Below are 27,759 nucleotides of genomic sequence, written 5' to 3'. Positions count from 1 at the left end.
GATTGTATGTCACACAAGGCGACTCCATCAACAACAGAGCAATTTATCAAAATGCCCCCCAATCAATGGGAACAGCAGATACTGAACTTTCAAAGATGGTGCTGACGAGACTTGGCAACACTTTACAGGCAGCAAACAAAACTACTAACTATTCTATTAATTATACTTTTTATAGACTACGATCTTTCAATCTGCAGCCTGTAATTTCCCTTTCAGAGATGGAACTGTTTGTATGACCTGGTGCATTTTCAGTATTTTGAAGGAATCGGTGAACTGGACTCTCGAGAGTGCGCGTACAGCTGGGGCGGCCATTCCTGGAGTCTCGAGAGTGCGCGTACAGCTGGGGCGGCCATCCCTGGAGCCTCGAGAGTGCGCGTACAGCTGGGGCAGCCATTCCTGGAGCCTCGAGAGTGCGCGTACAGCTGGGGCGGCCATTCCTGGAGCCTCAAGAGTGCGCGTACAGCTGGGGCGGCCATTCCTGGAGCAGACTTGAGGCCAGACTGAAGGGGTGGGGCACAAGATCACAAGACAAAGGGGCAGAAGCAGGCCATTCAGCCCATCAAGTCTGCTCCGCCACTCCACCATGACCTAAACTATTCTCCCATCTAGTTCCAATTTCCAGCTTTTATCCCATATCCCTTGATACCCTGACTGTTCAGATACCTGTCAATCTCCTCCTTAAAAACCCTCAATGACTGGGCCTCCACAGCTGTTATGTGGCAACGAGTTCCACTTAGGGCCAGATCGAAATGGTGATTGAGAGGAAAATGAATTGATATATGGCCGATTGAAGCACCAATCCAAATGAAAAAGATGAAGGTGTCAAGGCCAAGAGTGAAAGACGATACAGTGTTCAGCCCACTACTTCATAAGGTTGACTTGCTACGTCATTGAGCAAATTCTGCTGCTGAGGCTTGCAACCATCGGCACTTGCCTGACTTCTGACCTGGCTCTGTGGCAGTGGCCTACAGCCAGCAGGCTCTGGGACCGGCTTCCCTCTCCCCAGCACTGACCTGGCTCTGCGGCAGTGGCCTACAGCCAGCAGGCTCTGGGACCGGCTTCCCTCTCCTCAGCGCTGAACTTGCTCCACGGCTGTGGGCTCACTTTCAGGGTCTCTGCAGTTCATGTCCTGTGTGTTTTGTTTACTTTTTATTGTTTGCCTGATTTGTCCTTTTTTCACACTTTGGATGCTTGCCACTCCCTGTTTTGTGGGTTTTTAAATTTGGCTCTGTTGTGTTTTTTTGTTCTGTGGTTGCCGGCAAGAAGACGAATCTCAAGGCTAGATATAGTATACATTCTTGTTCCTTTTCATGCCTTGTGGTGGCATTTTTACTCTTTCCATAGCATTTGACTGTCGACACTCAACCCAGCACAGATGGAAAGTCTGCAAGAAGCTGGCCAGATTCGTACTCAGGGCCATTCACCTCGAATTCCAGTGCACCACTAACCAGCGTACATTGTAAACGTGCTTCAATAATAAATAGACCTTGAACTTGTCCTGAGTGCTATATGTCGAAAAAGTGAGAAGCACGAGAGAGAGAAAGAGAAACAAAGAGACAGAGAGAGAACAAGAGCAGGGGATGGATAGAAGAACAGATATACACAGTGGATTCCAGTTAACTGACCGTCAATTAATCGGGGCAGCTGCTTATTTGGGCCAACTTTCAAAGAACAAAAACTAATTGAGAAAATAACTGGGATTCCTTCATTTATTTAGGACACTATGGAACTTAATTGGGGCAGGGCACTGTTGCCGAACAGTTTCTAACTAGTGCCAGCCATGTGCATTTGTGTCGCTATTAGACTGTACACTGTGCTGAGAGTGAACAGTTTTTAAATAGCCCCAGTTACATGTGCTCATTTTCAAAAACCAGTGATTTTTGTCACCGATATTTGGCAGTAAGGTAATTCAGAACCATTTTGCTCACTGTGGTTTCAAGCATTCTGGCTTGGACATGCCAGAAATGGCCGGGAGTGAAAATGAAACAATTTCAGTACTTCAACAAGTTAGAAACTACGAAGAATGTGAAGGTTTTGACAATCATCTTGAATGTTACAGTGAAAATGAGGATTTGGAGAATGTATTGCATGAAGGCACTCCATTATCCACACTAGCTGTCTGCACTGATCTGTTGTCATTTACAGTCAATCAAAAGAACGTGGCAGCGTACACTGTATTCCTCCCTCGATAACTATTAGGAAGTGATACACAGTTTTATAGTACTGTTAGTGTTCTGATTCCTTCTGTATGTCATTTACATACATACTTTGTTACTCAGTTAAATGGTAGTTTGTCCTATGTATCCCTTTTTAACTATTTCAACGAAACTTCAGCTTTGGGGCAGCTGCTTAATTGGGTCAAAATGCACTGATCCCGGTGTGTTCCAATTAATTGGAATCCACTTAATTTCCTGAGCTGCTGACTTTTACAAGATACTGCCCAAGCTGACATTTCACTGCCTTGACTAAAGGGTTTTCTGTTGATAGCTTTATCTGTGTTATTGTCTCAGCAGAGCCTGCAGACTCCGCACTCGTGTGGAGATTGGGAAAGGAGGGAGAGAGGGAGCTGGAGAAGAGCCAGATTTTCGGAGGAGACTTTGGATGCACAGAGGGAGAGAGAATTTAAATGCAGTGGGCACAGTTGGCACATTTTGTGTGCCATAGCTTCCATGTAGACCTTGGATCGTGCATAATTAGGCACTTGGGAAGGTCCAATAAAAACAAGATAGGTTTATGTGGAGCAGGCATTTTGTGAGTGTGCCAGTGTTAGAGTGGAAAGTTGAGGCTTTGGCTCATTGAGGCTTCAGTGCGGAGGAGGTGTAGGCCAGAGGTAGGTTTTTTTTTGTTATTTATATTTTCCTTCTTTTTTATTCCATATTCAGAACTGTGGGGATGCCAGGTACGATAGTGGAATAGTAAACACAAAGCACACTGCAGATGCTGTGGTTAAATCAACACGTACAAACAAGATGGATGAACTCAGCAGGTCGGGCAGCATCCGTGGAAACGAGCAGTCAACGTTTCGGGTGGAGACTCTTCATCAGGATCCTTCTTTAAAGGAGGGGGCAGGGGCCCTATAAAGAAGGTGGGGGGAGGGTGGAAAACCAATCAGAGGAAAGATCAAGGGGTGGGGGAGGGGAAGCAGGGAGGGGATAAGCAGGAGAGGTGAAGAAGGAATCTAAGGGGAAAGCACTATGGGTAGTACAAGAAGGCAGAATCATGAGAGAGGTGATAAGCAGCTGGAAGAGGAGGCAGAGTGAAAGTGGGATGGGGGAAGGGAGAGGGAGGGAATTACCGTAAGTTGGAGAATTCGATGTTCATACCAAGGGGCTGGAGACTACCCAGACAGTATATGAGGTGTTGCTCCTCCAACCTGAGTTTGGCCTCATCATGGCAGTAGAGGAGGCCATGTATGGACATATCAGAATGGGAATGTGAAGCAGAGTTGAAGTGAGTGGCAACCGGGAGATCCTGTCTGTTGTGGCGGACGGAGCGTAGGTGCTCGATGAAGCGGTCCCCCAATCTGCGTCGGGTCTCGCCGATGTAGAGGAGGCCGCACTGGGAGTCTTGAAGGGGTGATAGATACGAGGTGGTTACACCAAAGGTGCAGGACACAAAGCAGGGTGACCAACAGGAGGGGTAAAAGCAATAGGCAGCCAGTGGTTGTTTCCCTCAACAACAAGTTTACTGCTTTGGTTACTGTTGCGGGGGGTGGGGGGGGGTCTGGTTTACCCAGCAGAGGAAAGCCAGAGGGGTCAGGTCTCTGGCACTGTGTCTGGCTTCGTGGCTCAGAAGGGAATGGGGCTGAAGAGGCAAGCTGCAGTGATAGGGGAGTTATTGGTAAGGTGAACAGAAAGGAGGTGCCATAGAGTAGAACGAAATTCCCAGATGGTACATTGCCTCCTGATTGCCTGGTCAGGAATATCTCAGATCGAGTCCATGGCATTCTTAAGTGGGAGGGTGAGCAGCCAGCGATAATGGTCCATGTCTGTACCAGTTGCGTAGGTAACGAGGTCCTGCAAAGTGGGTTCAGGGAGTTAAAGGACAAGCCCTCCAGGGTTGAGACCTCAGGATTGCTACCTGTGTCACGTGCTAATGAGGCCAAAAAATGGAAGATCATAAGTTTAACAGTTGGCTAAGGATATGATGTAGAAGGGAGGGCTTCAGATTTTTGAATCATTGCGTTCTCTTCCAGGGAAGGTGGGACCTGTACAAAAAGCATATTTCGCACCAGAACAGGTGGGGGACTAATATCTTTGTGGGAAGCTTTGCTAGTGCTGCACGTGGGGTAGGAGTGGGGGGCAGGGGAGGGGTTCAAACTAGAGTTGCAAGGAGATGGGAAGCAGAGTGCCAGGACAGGTGGTGGAACGGTTGTGGAGGAAGATTTATTAAGCCTGCACACAAAGCTAGGAACCAAAAAGATTAGCATGGTGGGACTAATAGTCTGAGCTGCATATATTTCAATGCAAGGAGTACTGAAGGAAAGGTGGATGAGCTTAGGGCATGGATCAGAAAGCAGAATTATGATGCGGCCAATAGCAAGACCTCGCTGAGGTGGGGCAGGACTGGCAGCTCAATGTTCTATGGTTCTGTTGTTTTAGACCTGACAGAACGGGAAGATTAAGGGGGAGAGATGGCATTATCAGTCAGTGAAAATGTCACGGCAGTACTCAGTCAGGACAGACTAGAGAGTGAGCCTTTATGGGTAGAACTCAGGAATACGAAAAGTAAGACCACATTCATGGGATTATATTACAGACCACCCAACAGTGCCCAGGATTTAGAGGAGCAAATTTGTAACGAGATTGCAGACTGCTGCAAGAAATATAAGGTTATAATAGTAGGTGATTTTAACTTTTCACATATTAATTGGGACTCCAATACTGTAAGCAGGCTGATTGGGAAAGATTTTGTTAAGTGTGTTCAGGAAAGATCCCTTAATCAGTACATAGAAGTTCCAGCTAGAGAGAGTGTGATATTATATGAGAATGAGATAAGGCAGGTGACAGAAGTTTGTGTAGGGGAACTCTTTGCATCTTGTGATCATAATGCCATTAGTTTCAAGGTAGTTATGGAAAATGATAGGTTTGGTCCTCGGATTGCGATTGTAAATTGGAGAAAGGCAAATTTTGATGGTATCAGAAAGGATCTGGGAAGTGTGGATTGGGACAGGTTGTTTTTGACAAAGCTGTACTTGGCCTTCAGAAGTGAAATGTTGAGAGGACAGAGATTGTATGTTGTTGACAGAATAAAAGGCAAGGAGAACAGGTTTAGCAAACCTTGCTTTTCGACAGATATTGAGGACCTGATTACAAAAAAGGAGGTGCACAGCATGTATAGGCAGGTAGGAACAAATGAGGAGCTTGAAGTAAGTAAGAATTACAAGAGAACAAGAAGGAAGTCAAGAGGGATTCAGATTATATTTATTATTATACGGCCTTGAGATTCATCTGCTTACAGGCAGCCATAAAGCAAGAAACCCAAAAGAACACAATTAAAAAAGGGCAGAGAAGGAGAGAAAAATGACAAATTATTCAAACAATAAAAGCAAGCAATAGCAGTCTGAACCAAATTGAGTCCATAGTCCTGAAATCCGGAGCAGCTGATGTAGGCCCAAAACTTGGTCTCGGCTTATCATATAGCGGGACAAATTGTCGCAAAGCTCGCAGACACAAAGCGCAGTCTCACAGCCTCAGCCTCAGTGCTGAGGAGAGCAGGACCAGCTCGACCCTCATCTCCAGCACTTTCACCGTCTTTTCAGCCCATCTGGCCCAGTGTTTAAACTGGCAAACAAAGTTGCTCTGGCCAGCAAGGTGAGGAGAATCTAAGTGGTTCGAAAGATATATAAAGAGCAAAAGCATAGCAAGGGACAAAATTGGCCGTCATATCCGTCTGATAACCAATGCATGCTACCAAAAAAGACGGGAGATTTTAAGTAGATTTTTTGCATCTTACCTACTCAGGAGATGGATGCAGTCTATAGAAATGAGGCAGAGGAGCTGTGAGGCCATGGTCCTGTACAGATTACAGAGGAGGACTTGCTTGCTGTTTTGAGGTATGTTAGGGTGGATAAATCCCCAGGGACTGACAAGGTGCTCTCTAGGACCCTGTGGGAGGCTGGTGTATAAATTGCAAGGGCCCTGGCAGAGATATTTAAACCAGCCTTTGTCATAGATGAGGTGCTGAAGGATTGGAGGATAGCTACTAACACCATAAGATATAGGAACAGAAGTAGACCATTCAGCCCATCAAGTCTGCTCCACCATTCAATCATGGGCTGATCCAATTCTTCCAGTTATCCCCACTCCCCTGCCTTCTCCCCATACCCTTTGATGCCCTGGCTAATCAAGAACCTATCTATCTTTCCCTTAAATACACCCAATGACTTTGCCTCCACAGCCGCTCATGGCAACAAATTCCACAGATTTACCACCCTCTGACTAAAGTAATTTCTCTGCATCTCTGTTCCAAATGGACGTCCTTCAATCCTGAAGTGGTGCCCTCCTGTCCTAGACTCCCCTACCATGGGAAATAACTTTATCTAATCTGTTCAGGCCTTTTAACATTTGGAATGTATCTATGAGATCCCCCCTCATTCTCCTGAACTCCAGGGAATACAGCCCAAGAGCTGCCAGACATTACTCATATGGTAACCCTTTCATCCCTGGAATCATTCTTGTGAATCTTCTCTGAACTCTCTCCAATGTCAGTATATCCTTTCTAAAATAAGGAACCCATAACTGCACACAATACTCCAAGTGGGGTCTCACGAGTGCCTTTTAGAGCCTCAACATCACGTCCCTGCTGTTATATTCTATACCTCTAGAAATGAGTGCCAACATTGCAATCGCCTTCCTCACCACCGACTCAACCTGGAGGTTCACCTTTAGGGTGTCCTGCACAAGGACTCCCAAGTCCCTTTGCATCTCTGCATTTTGAATTCATTCCCCATCTAAATAATAGTCTGCCTGTTTATTTCTTCCACCATGGTGCATGACCACACACTTTGCAATATTGTGTTTCATTTGCCACTTCTTTGCCCATTCCCCTAAACTATCTAAGTCTCTCTGCAGGCTCTCTCTTTCCTCAACATTACCCGTTCCTCCACCTATCTTTGTATCATCAGCAAATTTAGTTACAAATCCATTAATCCCATATTTCAAATCATTGACATACATTGTAAAAAGCAGCGGTCCCAACACTGATCCTAGTGGAACTCCACTGGTAACTGGCAGCCAGCTAGAATAAGATCCCTTTATTCCCACGCACTGTTTCCTGCTGAACAGCCAATGCTCCACCTGTGCTAGTAGCTTCCTTATAATACCACGGGCTCATATCTTTCTAAGCAGCCTCATGTGTGGCGCCTTGTCAATGGCCTTCTGAAAATCCAAGTACACCACACCTACTGCATCGCATTTGTTTACCCTGCTTGTAATTTCCTCAAAAATTTGCAGTAGGTTTGCCAGGCTGGATTTTTCTTTCAGGAAACCACGCTGGCTTTGGCCTATCTTGTTATGTGCCTCCAGGTTCTCCATAATCTCATCCCTAACAATCAATTCCAAAAACTTCCCAACCACTGATGTCAGGCTGACAGGTCTATAGTTTCTTTTCTGCTGCCTTTCCCCCCTCCTTAAATTTTACAGTCATCTGGTACAATGCCAGAATCTATCGATTCTTGAAAGATCATTGCTAATGCGTCTGCAATCTCTCTAGCTCCTTCCTTCAGAACCCGAGGGTGCATTCCATCAGGTCCAGGAGATTCATCCACCCTCAGACCATTAAGCTTCCTGAGCACGTTCTCAGTCATAATTTTCACTGCACATACTTCACTTCCCTGACACTCTTGAATGCCCGATATACAGCAGATGTCCTCCACTGTGAAATGATTCAAAATACGCTATCAATTCCTCTGCCATCTCTGCGTCTCCCATTACAATATCTCCAGCATTATTTTCTATTGGTCCTATATTCACCCTAGACTCTCCTCTACCTTTTATACACTTAAAAATGCTTTTAGTGTCTTCCTTGATATTAGTTGCCAGCTTCCTTTCATAATTCATCCTCTCCCTCCCAATGACCTTCCCAGTCTCCCTCTGCCAGTTCCTAAAAGTTTCCCCATCCTCTGTCCTCCCACCAGCCTTAGCTTCCTTATATGCCTTCTCTTTTGCCCCCACTCTGGCTCTGACTTCACCTGTCAGCTATGACAGCGTCCTTCTTCCATTCAAAAATTTCTTCTTATTTGGAATACATCTGTCCTTCACGTCCCTCATCTTTCACAGAAACTCCAGCCATTGCTGCTCTGTTGTCCTTCCCGGGAGCTTCCCCTTCCAGTCAACCCCAGCCAGTTCCCCTCCCATGCCACTGCAATTTCCATAACTCCACTGAAATACCGACGGATTGGATCTCAATTTCTCCCTCTCGAACTTCAAAGTGAACTCGATTATAATGTTGTTCCGCTGTTTAAGAAAGGCTCTAAGAATAAGCCAGGAAATTATAAGCCAGTGAGCCTTACATCAGTAGTGGGAAAGTTACTGTAAGTATTCTAAAGGACTGGATATCTAAGTGTTTGGATAGACAGGGACAGATTATCAACATGGCTTTGTGCATGATAGGTCATGTCTAACCAAACTTAATAGAGCTTTTCGAGGAAGTTACCAGGAAAATTGATGAAGGCAAGGCAGTGGATGTTGTGTACATGGATTTTACCAAGGCCTTTGACAAGGTTCCAAATGGGAGGTTGGTCAAGAAAGTTTAGTGGCTTGGCATTCATAATAAGGTAGTAAATTGGATTAGGCATTTGCTTTGTGGGAGAAGCCAGAGAGTAGTAGTAGATGGTTGCCTCTCTGTCTGGAGGACTGTGACTATTGGAGTGCTGCAGGGATCGGTGCTGGGTCTATTGTTGTTTGTCATCTATATCGACGATCTGGATGATAATGTGGTAAAATGGATCAGCAAATTTGCAGATGACACCAAGATTAAGGGTGTAGTGGACAGTGAGGAAGACTATCAAGGTTTGCAGCAGGATATGGACTAGCTGGAAAAATGGTCCGAAGAATGGCAAATGGAATTTCATGCAGACAAGTGTGATGGTATGACCAACCAGGGTAGGTCTTACATGGTGAGCAGTAGGCCACTGAGGAGCATTGTAGTACAGAGAGATCTGGTAATACAGATCCATTATTCCTTGAAAGTGGCATTACAGGTTGATAGAGTCATAAAGAAAGCTGCTGGTACATTGGCCTTCATAAATCAATGTATTCAGTACCGGAGTTGGGATGTGATGTTGAAATTACATGAGACATTAATGAGGCATAATTTGGAGTATTGTGTGCAATTTTGCTCACCTACCTACAGGAAAGATGTAAATAAGCTTGTAAGAGTTCAGAGAAAATTTACAAGGATGTTGTTGGAACTTGAGGAGCAGAGTTATAGCGAAAGGTTGAATAGGTGAGGACATTATTCACTAGAACATAAAGGACTGAAGGGGAGATTTGATAGAAGTATACAAAATTCTTACTGAAGAATGGTCTAGGCCCAAAACAGTTTGTTTGTTTCCATAGATGCTGTCTGACCTTTTGAGTTTCTCTAGCAGTTTGTGTGTGTTGCTCTTTCCACTGAGGTTGGGTAAGACTGCAACTAGAGGTCATAGGTTAAGGCCTTAAGGGTGAAAGGTGAAATATTTAAGGAGAACATGAGGGGGAACTTCTTCATTCAGAGGGTGGTGAATGTGCAGAATGAGCTTTCAGCGATGGTGGTGAGCTTGATTTCAACATTTATGCAGAATTTGGATAGCTACACGGATGGGAAGGGTATACAGGTCTGGGTGCAATTCGACAGGACTAGGCAGATTGATGTTTTTGCACATACTAGATGGGCTGAACAGCCTGTTTCTCTGCTGTAATGGTCTATGACTTTATGACTCTATGAAAATGAAGAACAGAATCCTTATATAGAGGAGTGACCATGACAAACAATAGGCATGTCTCGTATGTCGAGAGGAATAAGATACGTAGTCATTCGTCCTTAAGAAACAACTAACATATAGGAATGGTTAGGATTAGGGTTATTAGAAGGAAATTGAGTTGAATTTCAAAACCAGGCCTTTAGAATTAGAGTGTTAGTTAACTGAGAACCAGCATGAAGTAATGAGCAGCAGAGGAGTTAATAAATAGAACTTGGTGTGAGTTAGGATCCAGATAGCTAAGTTTTGGGAAATTTCAATTTGTCAGGTGTAGAATCGTGCACTATTTTTGTGTAAAATGCTTTTCTTGGAGACAAAATTATTGAGTGCTTTATCTAAAGTGGGGGTTCCCAGCCTGAGGTATACAGACCCCTCACTTAATGGTAAGGGTCCATGGCATAAAAAGGTTGGGAACCCCTGATCTCGAGACTCATCACAGTTGGGCAAGATGCTTGTTAACGGGGAAACCAAGGGGAGGTACAAAATCTTCTAAGCTTTTTTGAACAGCATAAGTGGTTTTGTTCTGTTGGATTAATTTTTTGACAAAAACCTTTACCTGTATCCTAAAAAGAGGATACAGAGCCTGTAATGCAAAATCCAAATCCACCTTCATCTCTTTTCAGATACTGGCTTACCAACATCTGCCACTTTCAGAATACTTGTAGTACTATTTCCCTCTTTCCTTACTCTTATTGTTTAAATTTTTTATTTTCAAAATTAGAAATACTTTTTGGAATTGCAGATGGACTCTGGCTAATAAAATAAGAGACAACTATACAAAATGTTTTATACAAATGTGCAAAGACTGCATGTGGTACAAAGCATTGCACAATGGACTGAATATCTTGGCCTCTCACTGAAAGCAAAACCCTGTATTACCTTACTATCAATCAGGTCATTATTTCTAATACTTGATGTGGTTGTGTCATTAAGGGGTAGGTTTTCAAAGCACTGGGCTTAACTATATTACAGTCAGGAAATTTATAAATGCATAATTCACTGTCAGACCATTAATGCTGGAATCCACTATATCCTGAAGCCAAGTAAGAATGTTGGTTAAATTTATTCATGTTTATTTCTATAATAATTGGACAACAGCCATTTCTTAAATGAAAATCAGCATGATTTACAAGAGTATATTTTCCAGCTTTTGATGTTTTGATCATCAGAAATTCGTTGTAAACTGCATTGCATTTGATGTTCCAATATGCACTTGTCAGAGCTACCAGTTTGAGCCAGGGACAAGTATTACCCCAGGTTCAATGCTGAAGTCTACCCTATAAGACGATGCTTATGGGGTCGATGTAGAACCCCTTTGGTGCCAACCCCCCTTGGTTGGTCAAAGTCAGACCGTTATGATTTCAAGCCTCATTCCAGGTAAAAGTAAGAAGGAAATTTTGCATGGGCAGAGGGATAATACTGGGTGAGTGTTATATCATTGCAGAGACAGGTTAAATGTGCTGCTCTTTTGTAGGGTTAGTCCTTAGGGATCCCTTGCATTGTTGGAGGGTAGATGAGGAGATGCTGCACTTGGAAGGACAGTCATGAGGGAGTCAGAGTGGACACAGTAGGATAGTTCAGAAGGGACATTCTACTGTTGGAGGTGCAGTGATGTGAGGAAGCTGAACAATGAGAGGTTCTCCCTTTAGGGTGAAACATTAACCATTTGCATATTTGTGAAAGGAAGTCTTGCCACAAGATGAGGCAGAGAGAACTGAATTTACATTGCTCGATGAAAAGTTGGTGAGTTGATTCTACGCAATTCAATTATCGTGTGTAGCGGGGATATTATGGATTTGAGTGCGTGATCTAACAGAGTGTGTAGAGCAGAGGAATGTGATGGGAGTACGAAGTTTAAACAAATCAGAGATAGAAAGCAGAAATTATTTCCCACAAAATACTTGGAATGTATAATTTAGTCCAACCCATACTGCATTCAGGAGCACCCTTTAGAAATTAGTGTGTTGAAATATTGCTTGCTTTGGTCTTGTCTCATGAGCTTGCAAAAAACCATCATACAAAATTCTTGACATAATGTACGAAATAGGTGACTGTTGACCTCTTGAAAATGTTTAGTCCTGTAAATTTTATGTTGTGTAAAAGTAGCCTGCAGCTTTGGATCCTTTAAAACAGAATTAAACAGTTCCAATCCAACTGTTGAATTTTGTGCTTTAAAGTTAGAATCATTTTTTTTCTCTCTGGCTGCATTTTGTTGAACTCTTTAGAGAGGTTGCATTTGAAATTCTGCAGGGGTTGACTCCGCAGGTGGGTTGCAAGGCTGCTTCTCCAAGGGTGGCCTGCAGGTGGCGCCGGTCTCTCCAATGAGACTGAAACTTCCAGAAGTGGCATCGGGGTGTGTTGCACAGTGTCAGACACACACGCGCGTGCCCAAGCATCACGCAATTCAACACAAGCAAGCAGTACATGAGAATCCCAAGTGGATTGCATAGGTGCACAAAGGCATGGGAACATTGCAAACTTATTTGAGGACAGCTAATTTCTGTGTAAGACAAGGTCGCACAAATTGGTATGACTTAGATGAGTTATCTGGAGGTACTGGTTGAGCGAATTATGGATATGTACTTGCACTTCCGGGAACAATTTCAACAAAAACTTCCATTAGTGTGGCTGAATTGAATGTAGTAAAATGTCTCAAAATACATCACAGAGGCAGTTGACAAATAAAGTTTTGAAGGTGAGCCTGAAGATACAAAGAGAATTAGAGAAAGCAAAGTAGTGAAAACACTTGCACAGACGATAAACATGAAGGGGGCCACTTTTTCTAACTAGGAGTTAATCTCTCCTTTTGTAACTGGGCAGTGCCTTTCTCTCTGTTAAAATCTGGCCAAATAATTGATGGGACTATTGGTTCCATTTTTTAAACAAGAGATGCTTACTGCCAATCTATTCAATTGTTATTTAATGGACCAAATGCATAACTAAAGATTTCTTAAGGTTATGATAACTGGGGATGATAGTGGGTATAAGCTCCCACTATCTATTAAATGCTCCCAATGGCACTTGCCTTAAATAGCCTCTGACTACCAAGGCCAGCACTTGGCCTTCAAGTGTGGCTTATCTACTAAGCTTAGCGGAACTATTTCTACTGACAAGAGAAAGGGTAAAGGTGGGTTACTGGTACCTTAAAACCAGTTACTTCAGGCAGATGGGGCTCGACAACCGTGGTTGGCAGCTCATCTAGGAGAAGGAAAACTCTGATCTCACACCTCCGCTGCCTTGCAGCTCTATCAGCTCAAGGGGAAGGCTTCTGGAGTAAACCCTATGGAAAAATCCAGAGCCAAAGTCCCTAAAACAGTCTTACATTGACTTCAGTGATGACTGGCAACTCTTGGGACGCTGCTGGTGACAAACTATATCGGTCTCTGCTATTTCTTTGGATTCATCAGCTGCGTGGGGAGGCAGGGGGCCTGCTAAATGCCCAACAGCTTGCTGTCCGCATCGTACTGCCCTGACTTGCGTATCACAATCACATAGACCGCCATGACCACGGTAGACCCCGACCAACAGAGAGCCCCGTGTGTAACAGAAGTTTGTAACACTGGCATTCTAGAAAGTTTGGAGCTGATCACAGGGTTGCAGCTCGGTGTTGATGAGTTACATTTTTTTGTGTTTTATTTGTACAATGATGAGTAAAAAAGTGACCCCAGCGGCACAGTTTACTCATGTACAGTATGTAGCAAAACGATAGGTAGCAAGTCCATAAAAAGTACCAAGATATTTTAGCAATGATACATAGCAAGTCCTTACCAATACCGATATATTTCAGCAATGATAAGTAGTAAGGCCTTACCAATACCCATATATCTCAGCAATGATAGGTAGCAAGTCCTTACCAATATCCATTCTATGTTGCACACAGTGATGATGGTTAAAGTATTTGCCATTCTAATGTATTGCTACGTTAAAAATGAGGAAACAATTGCACTACTGTAGTCTGTGGCCATGAGTCAACGGCAGATAGACAGGATATAATTTTACTTAGGTTGCAATCTTATGAGTCATCTGTGGAAAACAGAAGGGAGAAGAATCACAAAATACTATCTAGTTCAGGTATGTGAGTGAGAAAACATGGTGCACACATGCCTAGTTGTTGATAAAACAAGCTGTGCTCACTGTGTAAGGCTCATTCATTGTGGCAACATCTGCCATCTTCAATATTCACTTCATGATGTGAATTGAATACCCTGAACGCAGGCACTTGTGAACGTGAATTTCCTTAGGGAATATTGACATTGCTGCATTTACCATCCGACTTTTGTTGCACCCATTAGCCCTCTCAAACTGCACTAAGGAGTCTCCAGCCCTCTTCCTCTTCTTGGACACCCTGCTTTAGATGTGCAGAGCAGATGTGGAAAGGATGGTAAGAGAGTCTAGGACAAGAGGACACAGCCTCAGGATAGAGGAGTGCCTTTCAAAACAGAGATGCAGAGCAATTTTTTTAACCAAAGGGTGTTGAATTTGTGGAATTTGGTGCCACATGCAGCTGTGGAGGTCAAGTTGTTGGGTGTATTTAAGGCAGAGATTGATAGGTTCTTGATTGGTTGTGGGGAGAAGGCCGGAAACTGGGGTTGAGGAGAAGAAAAAAAGATCAGCCATGATTGAATGGCGGAGCAGACTTGATGGGCCAGATGGCATAATTCTGCTCCTATTGTCTTATGGTCTTATCCCTGCCTGCTCTGGATCTCTTCATCTCGAAATGTTGACGAGACATCAACCTGTGCACACTGCCCTCCACCCTCTCCACACAAAACCAACCTTACCATCAAATCTGAAGATGAGGGTGGTGCTGTTGTAGTGTGGCGAACTGACCTCTACGTTGCTGAGGCCAGGCAGCAACTCTCAGACACCTCCTCTTATTTACCGTTTGAAAAGGACCCCACTTCATCAAATCTCCCATCCATTCCCACCAACCTCATAGTTCCCTCACTCAGCACTGCTTAATCCTATCTCCTATCCATGATCCACAAACCTGACTGACCAGTTAGGCCTTTTGTCTCTGCCTGCTCCTGCCCCACTGAACTCATGTCCATATACCTCGACTCCATTCTATCCCTCTTGGTTCAGTCCCTTCCCTGTTACATAGAACCATAGAACCATAGAACACTACAGGTCAGTACAGGCCCTTCAGCCCTCCATGTTGTGCCGACCCATATAATCCTTAAAACAAGTACTAAACCCATACTACCCCAAAACCCTCCATTTTTCTTTCATCCATGTGCCTGTCCAAGTGGCTCTTAAATACCCCTAATGTTTTAGTCTCCACCACCATCCCTGGCAAGTCATTCCAGGCACTCACAACCTTCTGTGTAAAAAAATTACCCCTAAACTTCCCTCCTTTAATTTTGTACATGCTCTCAATCTCAACAACTTTCAGTTTCCTGGCCCTGACTGCCTCATTTTTACTATGGATGTCCAGTCCCTATAGACTTCTATCCCCATCAAGAAGGATTTAAAGCTCTCTGCTTCTTTCTCGACAATAGACCCAACCAGTACCCCGTCACCATCTAGCAGAACTGGTCGTCACCCTCAACAACTTGTCCTTCAGCTCCTCTCTCTTTCTTGAAACTCAGGGGATATTCACAGGCACCCGGATGGGTCCCTGCTATGCCTGCCTTTTTATTGGCTATGTGTAACATTCCATGTTTCAAGCCTTCCCTAGTAATGTTCTCCAAATCTACATCGATGACTGCATTGGTGCTACTTCCTGCACGCATGCTGAGCTTGTCAATTTCATCAGCTTTGCCTGCAACTTACACCCTGCCTTTAATTTCACTTGGTCCATTTCTGACACTTCTCTCCCCTTTCTTGATCTCTCAGACTCCATCTCTGGAGACAAGCTGTCTACTGATATTTTTAATCAACCTACCAATTCCTGTGGTATCTTAACGAAATCCCTTTCCACCGCATTTGTTCCCAGGATGAGGTTTTCCTTTTGAACACATCAAAGACCTCCTCGTTCTTCAAACAACTGGGTTTTCCTTTCTCCACCATCAATGCTGCTCTCACCCACGTCTCCTCCATTTCCTGGACATCCTCACTCACTCATTCTTCCTGCCACCTTAACAAAGATAGAGTTCTTCTTGTTCTGATCTACAATCCATGAGCCCCTGCATCCAACATAATCATTCTCCACAACTTCCATCATATTCAGTGTGATCCTATCACCAAATGCATCTACTTCATCCTGCTTTCCACAGGGATCGCACCCTTCATGATTCCATTGTTCATGTACCCTCCGCACTAATTTCCCTCCTGGTACATATCCCTGCAAATGAGAGAAATGCTCTTACCTCCGTTCAGGGTCCCTAAATAGTCCCTCCAGGTGAGGCAACACTTCACCTATCAATCTGTGGAGGATCGTCTATGGTATCCGGTGCTCCCGATGTGTCCTCCTCTGAAGTGGAGAGACCCAATATAATTTGAGGGCCCACTTTATTGAACACTTCTCTCCTATCCACCAAAGTGCTCTATTTCCCTTGACCAAGCATCTTAATTCCCATCCCCATTCCCATTCTGACATGTTGGTTCATGGCCTCCTTTTCTGCCACGATGAAGCCTCTCCCAAGTTTGAGGAGCAACACCTGTCTGGGTAGCCTCCAACCTGATGGTATGAACATCAATTTCTCCTTCCAGTATTTTTTTCTGGTTTTTCTTTCCTACCTTCCACCTCTTCTTCTATTCCCCACTCTGGCCTCTTACCTCTTCTCCTCACCTGCCTATTCCCACTAGTGCCCCTCCTTCTTCCCTTTCTCCTATAATTCACTCTCCTCTCCTATAGGATTCCTTCTTCTCCAGCCCTTTGCCTTTCCCACCCACCAGTCTTGCCCTATCACCTTCTAGCTTGTCCTCCTTGTCCTCCTTACGCTGCCCCCCATCTTTTCATTCTGGCATCTTTATCCTTCCTTTCCAGTCCTGATGAAGAATCTCAGAATGAAACGTTGATTTTTTAAAAATTCGTTTTCAAAGATGCTGCCTGAAATTCTGAGTTAGTCCAGCATTTTGTTTGTGTTGCTCTAGGTTTCCAGCATCTGCACAGTTTTTTCTATTAAAGTCAGTCTCTTTAATGAGTCTGATGTCACATATAAATCAGACAGATGGTACCTTTCCTTCTCTCTTCAATATTTCTGCAGGTATTGAGTGAATACTGATCGACTCTTTTCACATTCCCCATCACCACTCTCCAAGACTCTTGTAGTCCAACTTTCCTACTTATCTCGCTCTCTGCATACAAATATTGCATCTCCAATGGCAGGAAATATGTCTGGGGCACCACTATAAAGACAAGCATATGTCACCTCATTTTTCAGTCAACTAATTATATACAGTCACAAGCTTTAATTCAATAGCCATAACCATGGAAATTCCCTCAGTGATAAGTGCATAAAATTCAATCAAGCATTGAGAACAAAGGCCATTGAGGTAAAGTGGTCCATCCTGGAATTTATGTCCTGCAGAATTGTCTTTCCTTTGCATTGGCAAACTCCATCAGTATATCCTTCCATTTCTTGACCGTTCAGCTGTTTATTTACTTCTTTTTCAGGGTCTTGCCTCCACTGATGCCGCTCAACCGGTTGAGGTCCTCCACCATTTTGTTTTTTGCATCAAAAATACTTTGTGCACAAAATGACTGCAAAAATGCTTAGGATGCTGGTTGTTCACAATAATTTACTGTTTGAAAAATGGGGATGTTTTTGAGATTTGAAAAACATTACACACTCACAGTTTTATTGATTATATAAACAGATATTTTACTTTTAAAACATAATTTCAAATTGTTAATGTTATACTTGTCTCATGATTTTCCTGATAGCCAATTCTCTAGCAACATCATGAATGAATATGGAAGAAAAGATCATCAGCATCTTCAAGTCTGAAACACGATGAGATGTTTCCATCTTGGTCTTTCATTCCATTTAACTTCAAGAGCCGAACACCTATGAATGCTATTCACTCTGTGGAATCCTTTCTGCAGACTCACACTTCCCAGGGAAATGTTCACCCAAGGAAAAGTGAATCTGCTTAACTGATGATCAGTGATAGAGCAATCAACTCCACATGCACACAATTCTGTAACAAACTTCCAGATGTAAAGCAGAGCTAACCCTAAAGATCCTACATACTTTGAGTTTGAAAAGCATTCCTTACAAGATGGGGGGTGCAGAAGAGCAAAGAATAGAGAAATAATCAAAACTAAGAAATCAAGAAGTTTGGCAAGACTAAGTTTTCTTTTAAACCATCACTGAAGGAATTTTGAGATTTAGTCAAACGTGATATGACAGAATTTCTATAATCAAGTAGAAAAGTGGCCAATAAACTGAATTGCTAAAGTAACTGAATTTGTGGTGGTCAGATTTTAATTAACTATTTGTTTCATATGCTATTTACATAGGTAATGAAGAATTCAGCTGTTAAAGTAAAGCCTCTGCATTTTCCTATGGGACCCTTGCTTTGGGTTGTACTGTCATAGTTTGTTCGTGTTGATTACTTCACCTTCATTAAGTCAATTCAACCATGTTTTTTTTCAAGTTTATGTTACTAAAAATTCAAAGAGAAATATGTTTCTGGTGTCAGTGCTCTTTATCCAAAAATGAATCATGGCTTCTTGCGATCTGAATTCCAGTGGGAGAGAAGTTGTAAAAGGGAAGGGATTTACACTGGATTTACACGTATACAATTTCAGTTAAGTAGCCAAGGTCAATTTAACAGCCCTGCTCTTTCAGGTCACATTTACCACCCAGCTTTAGAAGCCACATGCAGTGTGCATACTGGTGAATTTGTGGAGTGTGGATGTACCTCACTAGGAAGGCCTGATTTACATTCCTCAGCAGTTGCTGGGATTTGATTTAATGAGGTCTGTCGTTTAGTCAGAAAAATCAGCTCCTGTGTGTGTGGAAGAAAGAGGAATGGAGCAGCTGCCTTTACTTCCAGGATTTCTGTAGCTTTTTTCCCCCTTTCTTGCGGCTGTGCTGATCACTATTTGTATCAGCTGTTTCTTAATATGGGGAGCAGAGCGGGTTCCTAGGTGACAGGTTGAAAAGGTACAAGAATACCATAGCAATCCTGAACCTGCTGCATTTATTGAGCAAGTCATTACGGGGTGGTTTCTTTTTATTTCCAGCAGCTAAAAAGGCAAAAAATCCTTAAAATCATAATTTTAGGAAGTATCACCTCCCTAGTTCAGTGGGCAATTTTGTTATCAAGGTATTTCTCAAAGATAGCTGGCTAACGATCTACATATGTATTATCAATGTAAGTTCACCAACAGAGGGTTTAGTCAGACTTTGTCAGTGAAGTTCAATGTGAAACAATATACATTCTTCAAGACCTTTACTACTATAAAAGATGTTAAATGAATTTCAATCGTATAACAAAAGATGAAGAATTAATATGCTCATCTAAGACCATATCTGTGGGGAAGTCAGTAAAGAAATATTGAAGTTCATTTGCCACAATCAGCTTTAATAACTTTGGGGCTCTAGCTGCTTTGATTTTTCTTTAGTGATTCCAACAAAGTGGCAAAGGCTGAGAGTAAGCTACCTCAGGAACTTACTCAAGACCATAAGAGGTGACCCCATATGACAGGCTTCTCTGTGATGCCCCCTATTCAAGAATGAAGGAATTAAAGATGATGGGTAAAAGGCAGGTAGGTGGAGATGAGTCCATGGCCAGATCAGCTATGATCTTACTGAATGGTGGAGCAGGCTCGATGGACCAGATGGCCTATTCCTGCTCTTATCTCGTATATTCTAATGAATTAAAATGATCAGAAAACTGCATTTTCCAGAAAGAAATGCTTGTGGTTATTTTGGTATTTTAGTGAGTTAGGTGTCTGACTGGAAAGATTCAAATACAGCAATTAGCAAAACAGGGCACAGATTATTAAGGAACAACGTTAAGGACTTTAGAGAAGGATGGGGAAATTGAGATGGGCAATAGTTTGCTGAGAGAGTTGAAGGTCAATATTTTGAGGTGCTTGATGGTCGCACTTTTGGAAGAGAATTAATAATTGATTAATTAAGTTACACGTTAGCAATAAATGGCTGTCATCCTAATGCCTATTTACACCACGATACAGACCTCGGGGAGAATGCCAAATGGCCAGTCAAGGAGGGTTTACAGAAGGCTCTTAAAAGCAAGGGAGGATATTGTGCACGATAATTTAATGCTGCCCTTTTCTAACATTTCACTGGCAAATTTCTAAGACCCTCTCCCACAATTTTACTAACTAAAATCCGTCAAACTCAAATTTAATGATGTACAAATTATCTTGAAGGTCCAACTCTAATTTTGAGGTTACACTTTCTTGTTTCAGAAATTGGAGCCAATATTCCATCAATACCCCAACCCTGACACTTTCTTTCTACCTGTTCATTGTTTTAATCATCTTATTTATAGCCAGCATATTTTCTGGTAACAAAGTTCCTGCAATCCTGCTTTTCTCATTTGCTTCCCTTTAACATCTATGTGTCCTGGGCATCTTACCACTTGTTGAACTGTTTCTGTATCTCCTCAAGTGCCTTTTGCCGGGAAAATTCTTCTTGCTTCTAGAACAGTCAATGCTAAAAGGAGAGAGATGGATCTGTAACTATGGAGATGTTGCAGGCTACAATTGGATGAGAATGATAGCAGGGAACACTTAGTCCATTAAACACTTTAGTCAGCAAGAGAGTAAGGCACCTTTTATGGAACTTTACAAAATTTCATCATCTTCCTGCCCAAGGAAGCAAAGGGACAATTTCAGAATCTATCTTGTGAAATATTACTTATTCACTAAGTCTTTTTAATCTTCCTGATAACTTTGAGTGGGTAAGGCATTTATAAATCTCTTGCTGCCTTCCATTATTTGTGGCATATTCAGTTTTTGCCATGATCTTAAGAAGGCTGAATTAATTTTGATCTGCTTCAATGTAATGAGCTCAGACAGATATATCACCATTGAACCTGCCTCCTTGGTCATCCGATTGAATCAGTGACAATCAGGCATGCATCAATTACTTGACATAAACCAATTCCATTTTATACTGTTGAACAAAATTGAGTCCCTCTTTCTTTCCTTTAAATGCATTTACACAAGTGTGTGTGCGTGTGCGTGTGTGTGTGCATGCATGTGGGTGCGTGTGTGTGTGCATGTGTGTGTGTGTGTGTGTGTGTGCGTGCGTGCGTGTGTGTGTGTGTGCACGCATGTGTGCGTGTGTGTGCGTGTGTGCGCGCATGTGTGCGCGTGTGTGGTTTTGTATTTGATTACTTGCATCCACACCCATGATCTGAGTATATTTGGAGAGGAATTGGCTAAACTTGTTATGAACGCATAAAAACCACAAAACTTTTTTTATTAATCCTTCAGCATGGTAACCTAAGAACTGAGTTTCTCAAGAGTTTATATCTTGTTTTGGACTGAGAGTTATCAAATCTCTCACGTAGCCAGTAAGTCAAACTTCAATAACTTTCCAGCTCAAAATGCATTTCCTGGAAATACTCAGCAGGTTAGGCAGCATTTGTGGAAAGGCAAAGTGTGTGAAAGTTTCAAGTCAAAGACCCTTCATCAAAACTTGATAGGAGGGAAAGCAAATCTGATTTAAGTTTCTGAAAATGAGGTGAGGGGCAGGATAGGACAAAAGGAATATCTCTGAATATCTCAAGAATGGATGGGGAGAGGACGTTGTCACTGGTGGGAGAGTCCAGGACCAGAGGGCCCAGCCTCAGAATAATAGCCGGTCCCTTTAGAACAGAGATGAGGAGTAATTTATTTAGATAGAGTTTGGTGAATCTATGGAATTCATTGCCACAGGCAGGTGTAGAGGCCAAGGCAATGATTATAGTTAAAATGGAAGCTAGCAGGTTCTTGATTAGTAAGGGTGTCAAATATATGGGAGATGGCAGGAGAATCGGGTTGAGAGAGAGCAATGAATCAGTCATGATCAAATGGAGGATCAGATTCAATGGGCCAAATAGCCTAATTCTGCTCCGATGTCTATGGTCTTAAGGGTGAGACCAGGGTTTTCATAGGGATAAGATCCAGTGGTCATCCAGTTAATGGGGGAAACTAGAGAAGAAGAAAATGGACAAAAGCTATAAAATGAAGGCACCTATAGTTGGTGAGAATAGAATCACTGGAATGTGAAAGGTGCAAAATGCAAGGATTTAGAATACGCCCAATAGGTCAGTCTATGTGATAGAGAGAGAAAAGCCAAGCCATTATCACAGATAGAAGACATACTGTAGAAATGGGCAGTTCAGGTAAAGGGAAAGTTAGTTACCTGAAACTGTAGGATTCAAGATAGAGTCCAGAAAGATACAATTTTCCTGTATGGAAGGTGCACTTATAACCATATAACAATTACAGCACGGAAACAGGCCATCTCGGCCCTTCTAGTCCACGCGGAACGCTTACTCTCATCTAGTCCTACTGACCCACACTCAGCCCATAACCCTCCATTCCTTTCCTGTCCATATACCTATCCAATTTTACTTTAAATGACAATACCGAACCTGCCTTTACCACTTCTACTGGAAGCTCGTTCCACACAGCTACCACACTCTGAGTAAAGAAATTCCCCCTTTTTGTTACCCTTAAACTTTTGCCCCCTAAGTCTCAACTTATGTCCTCTTGTTTGAATCTCCCCTACTCTCAATGGAAAAAGCCTATCCATGTCAACTCTACCTTATCCCCATAATTTTATTTTTTGTAATTTATTTTTTTATTGAAGTTCATCAAACAAACATTTCCATAAGATGTATTTCAGACATTGTGCATATATATCACAAAATCTCCACAAAGTATTTATCTGGGGTATACACTTATAGAAAAGAGTGGAAAGAAAAAACAAGCAAAAGGAAAGAACTATGTACAAGTAGGGAGTGATCTTTTTTTTTACAACAGATTCATTGATTTGTGAGAATAAAATCAGGCCTATGGGGCATTATGTAGTTAAACCATTTTTCCCAGTATGAATCAAATTGTTCTAGCTTATGATTAACAGATGCTGTTATCTTCTCCATTTTGTAAATGTCCATTGTAATTTCCATCCATGCATTTAAAGTTGGGCTCTCCTGTGATAACCATTTCCTAGTAAGAGTCTTTTTACCAGCCACCAACAGTATATTCATTAAATATTTATCTCTTTTCAACCATTCTTGAGGTATATATCCAAAATATATGGTCTTACTCTCCAAGGGTATTTCACATTTAAAGATGTCTTGTAGGGCATTGTGTATCCCCCTCCAATAGTTTTTGATAACAGGGCAGTCCCAAAAAATATGATGATGATTTGCATTTTGATTTCACAATTTCTCCAGCAAACAGGGAGATTACTATCATAATGGGATTTCTGAGAGGGTGTAATAAAATATCTTATCAAGTTTTTCCATCCAAACTCCTTCCATTTCTGTGAACTGGTACACTTCCATTGATACCTCCAGATTATTGTCCATTCTTCCTCAAATATAATTATCCCTCCTCCCTTCTCCCATTTTGTTTTAATGTATGAAGTCGAATATGTTTTAAGATTTGACAACCCCTAATACATGCTTGAAATGATTCTACTACCATTATCTGAATTATATGCTTTTCTAAAGAGCTCTATCAAGCATGTATTTGCCTTGGTTACATTTTTAAGCGTCTTATTAACATATTGTCGCATCTGTAAATACCAATAAAAATCTTGTTTTTCTAATAAGTGTTTCTCTTTAAGCATTTCAAAACTGAACAGTGTTCCTTCATTCATTATGTTGCAAAGAACTGTTATTCCTTTAGCTGTCCAGTCCTTAAATCTAGCATCCAATTTATTTGGTATAAAATCAGAGTCATAGGCACACCATTTAAGAATTGCAATATCTCCCTCTAGATTATATTCTTTTATAGTAGTTTTCCATATTTTAAGAGTCAAGTTCACCCATGGGTTATCAATAGTATTTATGTACCTTTGCAGGTTGTAATCAGCCAAAATTGCTTGTATGGGGATGGGAAGTACCCGCTCCTCAATGTTTTTCCATTGAGCGTCATATGATGGGTTGCACCAACATATCACAGCTCTCAACTGTGCTGCAAAATAATAATCTCTAAGAGCAGGCAAGCCCCATCCCCCCTTTTCCTTTGCTAATTGCAAAGTTTTGAGATGAACTCTAGGCCTTTTACCCTGCCAAATATACCTTGAGAGCATCTTGTTCCATTCATTGAATTGATTTTGATTAATCTCTATTGGTAGGGTCTGAAAGAGATATAACAGTCTGGGCAGTATATTCATTTTAATAGACTCAATCCTTGAACTGAGACTGAAAAAAGGAATCAGGGTCCATCTTGCCACATCTTCCTTAATTTTTTTATATAAAGGCTGATAATTATATTCTGATAATTTTGCCAAATCTTTTCGCATAATGATGCCCAAATATTTGAAAGACTCTGTGTGCCATGCCCAAGGGTATCGACTTTCAATTTCTCTTGGTGGGCTATAGTAATATGAAAGTAATTGGGTTTTATCTATGTTGATCTTGTCTCCTGATAATTGACCATATTGTTCAAAGCATTGCATCAATTTAGGTAAAGAGTATGTTGGTTGCCCTAGATAGATCAAAATGTCATCCGCATAACAAGCCAATTTATGCTCTGTCCCTTTAATAGTAATTCCCTTGATATCTTCATTTTGTCTGATGTATTGAGCTAATGGTTCCAGATATAATGCAAAGAGTAGTGGTGACCATGTACAACCCTGTCTTGTGCCCCTTTGTAGGGTAAGACTATTTGATAAATATCCATTGATTTTAATCCTAGCAGTTAGGATTGTCATATAGTGTCTGTATAGTTTTAATAAGTGTGTCTTGGAAACCAAATCTATGTAAAACTCTGTAAAGAAAATTCCAATTAACCAAATCAAATGCTTTTTCAGCGTCCACGCTTATCACTATTGCTTCGATTTTATTTTTTTGTATAAGATCCATAATGTGGAGTGTCCTTCGTATATTGTCTTGAGTCTGGCGTTGTCGTATAAAACCTGTCTGATCGTTACGTATCAGTATGGGTAGAAACTCCTCTAATCGTTTGGCCATGATGGAGGTAAATAACCTATAATCTATGTCAAGAACGGATATTGGTCTAAATGACCCGCATTCCATTTTATCCTTGCCTTCTTTCGGTATAGCTGAGATTATCGCCTCCTTCCCACTGGGTGGCATTTGTGCCTTTTTTAGAGCCCAGTTCAGTGTGGGGAGTAAAACAGGAATTAACTCATTTTTAAATTCTTTGTACCACTCTGCCGTATACCCATCTGATCCTGGTGACTTGCTTAATTTAAGCCTACTAATTGCAGCTTTTAATTCCACTTCAGTTATGTCAGCAGTTCCCCCCTCAACCTTCTACGCTCCAAAGAATAAAGGCCTAACTTGTTCAATCTTTCCCTGTAACTTAGGTGCTGAAACCCAGGCAACATTCTAGTAAAATTTCACTTCCTGAAACTTATATCAGACTTCATGATAACAGAGCAGGAGGTCATGGAAAGATATTGAGCGTGCAGTGGGATGGAGCATTAAACTGGCAGGCAAATGCAAATTTGGTTGAGCATCTTAGTTCAGGAGACTTTTAATGTTGTTTTCAGAGCTAGGTGTCTGGTACTGCAAGGTAACAAAGGCTTGGAATGGGATAAAATGTCACAAAATCTATCCTTTTGCTATAATTTGGGTGAATTTCACCCTGGCGTCAGAGTAATGTCAACAGTTTTATAGAATCATAGAGTAATAATGATGTATTGCTGAAGCTTTCTGAGGCATTGTGCAGACTGAAGTTGGAATACTGTGAACAATTTTGATCCCCGTATCTAAGCAAAGGTGCGCTGGCCTGGGAAAAGATCCAGTGAAGGTTCACCAGAGCGATCCCGGAAATGAAAGGCTTTAAGTACGGAGTTCGAAAGGGTGAGAGGGAGACTGCATTGGGCTGTGCCAGATACCGAAAGCTCTGCATAGAATGGATGCAGAAAGAATATTAGTGGAAGAGTTTAGGATCTGAGTGCTCAGTCTCAGAATTTAAAACTGAAATGAGGAGGAATTTCTTTAGGCTGATGAATCTGCGGAATTTGTTGCCACAGAACACTGTGGAGGCCAAGTCTTTGAGTGTATTTAAGGCCGAGATTGACAAGTTCTTGGTTGGTAAGTTAAGGGTTATGGAGAGAAGGTAGGAGAATGATGTTACAAATAAATCAGGCATGATTAAATAGCAGAGCAGACTAGATGGGCCAAATGGCCTGATGCTGCACCTGTAGTTTGTAGTCTTAGTAATAAAGCATAGAAAGAGCCCATTCAGTTCATTGTGCATATGCTGACACTTTAGTGAAGCTGCCCCATTAATCCCAAGCAATGGCTTTCCCCGTAGACATGTACATTATGGACATGGCTTCCTTTGCACTGTCAGGCAGCATACTCCAAATTGTAGCATCTTGCATTCATATAACACATTTAGCACATAAACTATATCAATCAGCTCAGAAGAAGGTAAAAATAAAGTAAATACATTTTGTAAGCGTAAGGAAGGACTTGGGGGAGACTTAATAAAGGTAGCTGAATGTTTGGACAAATTGCATTTAAGTGCAGAAAACAAGGATGCAGAAAGTACTCAGCAGTCCTGGAGAGTGGGACAAAGGCAGAATGGGGCCAGTAGGAACGGACAGAATTACAGGCTGCATGTCAGATATGGCATGAGATTCAGAAAGTCCATTGCTGTCGCCAAAGGGTACAAGATGGGGATAAGGATAGTCAAGACGCTACAATACAACTGAAGTTTGGAGGAGGTGACATAGACCGTCGATGATGATGATGCTGTTAACCTAGAGTTTTTTTGCATTCTTTACAAGATCTGAAATAACAGACTGATCTGTTAAATAAGAGTTTATGACAGCTGAGGGAAAGCAACAAGTTGGACTGAAAATTTGTTCAGTGGCAGAATACAAACGATAACAATTCATGGGTGTTTCTGTGCCGGGAAGGGTGCTCGCACTGAAGTTTCATGAAGGCTCAAAGCCTTAAATGTAGGAGACTAGTTAAGAATTTTGCAAATTATTTTAAATTATCCATGTGATTGACAGAGAGGAAGAAAGCTGTGGACTGCAAGAAGACATCAATGGTCTGGTCAGGTCGGTAGAAAAGTGGCAAATGGAATTCAGTCAGGGAAGTGTGAGGTAATGCAGTAGGGGAAAACTAAAAAGGTAAGGAAATACATGATAATTAGTAGGATGCAGGGATAAATAGAGATCAGAGGGAAACTGAAGTGCACATCTATAGATCTCCGAAAGGAACAGGATCAGAAGATAAGGTAGATAAAAAGACAAATGTCATTTTCCATAATTAGAATGTAGAATCAGGGAAATCAATCAGGAAGTGTACCATATACAAGTTAGGACATAGACACTGTATACAATTCTGGTCACATTAGAGGTGAACAGCTTGTACAGATGAGACTTATAGAGTCATTACTTGTTCTGGAGAAAAGTTATGAACAAAGAGTTCCCATTTTCCTTTAGAATTGAAGTGATGGGGGGGGGGGTATTTTAAATGAGGTACATGGAATTAAAGGAGATGTCAGTAGCCAGATAACTGATAGTGAGATTGGGGAAAAGAGTAAAATATTTTCATTTAGAAGATAGTGCAGCCTTAAATTCAAGAGAGGATGTGAAGGCAGAAATCCTTAAGCTTAAAATAAAATTGTATGGTCTAAGGACAAAATCAAGAATCTTGGAAATGGGTCAGGCAAGTTAGCTTTTTTAGCTGGCAGGTGTGGACAAAGTGCATTGGATGGC

Source organism: Hemitrygon akajei, chromosome 7 (assembly GCF_048418815.1).
Source record: "Hemitrygon akajei chromosome 7, sHemAka1.3, whole genome shotgun sequence".
NCBI lineage: Eukaryota > Metazoa > Chordata > Chondrichthyes > Myliobatiformes > Dasyatidae > Hemitrygon > Hemitrygon akajei.
Note: the sequence above shows the minus strand (reverse complement) of the source record.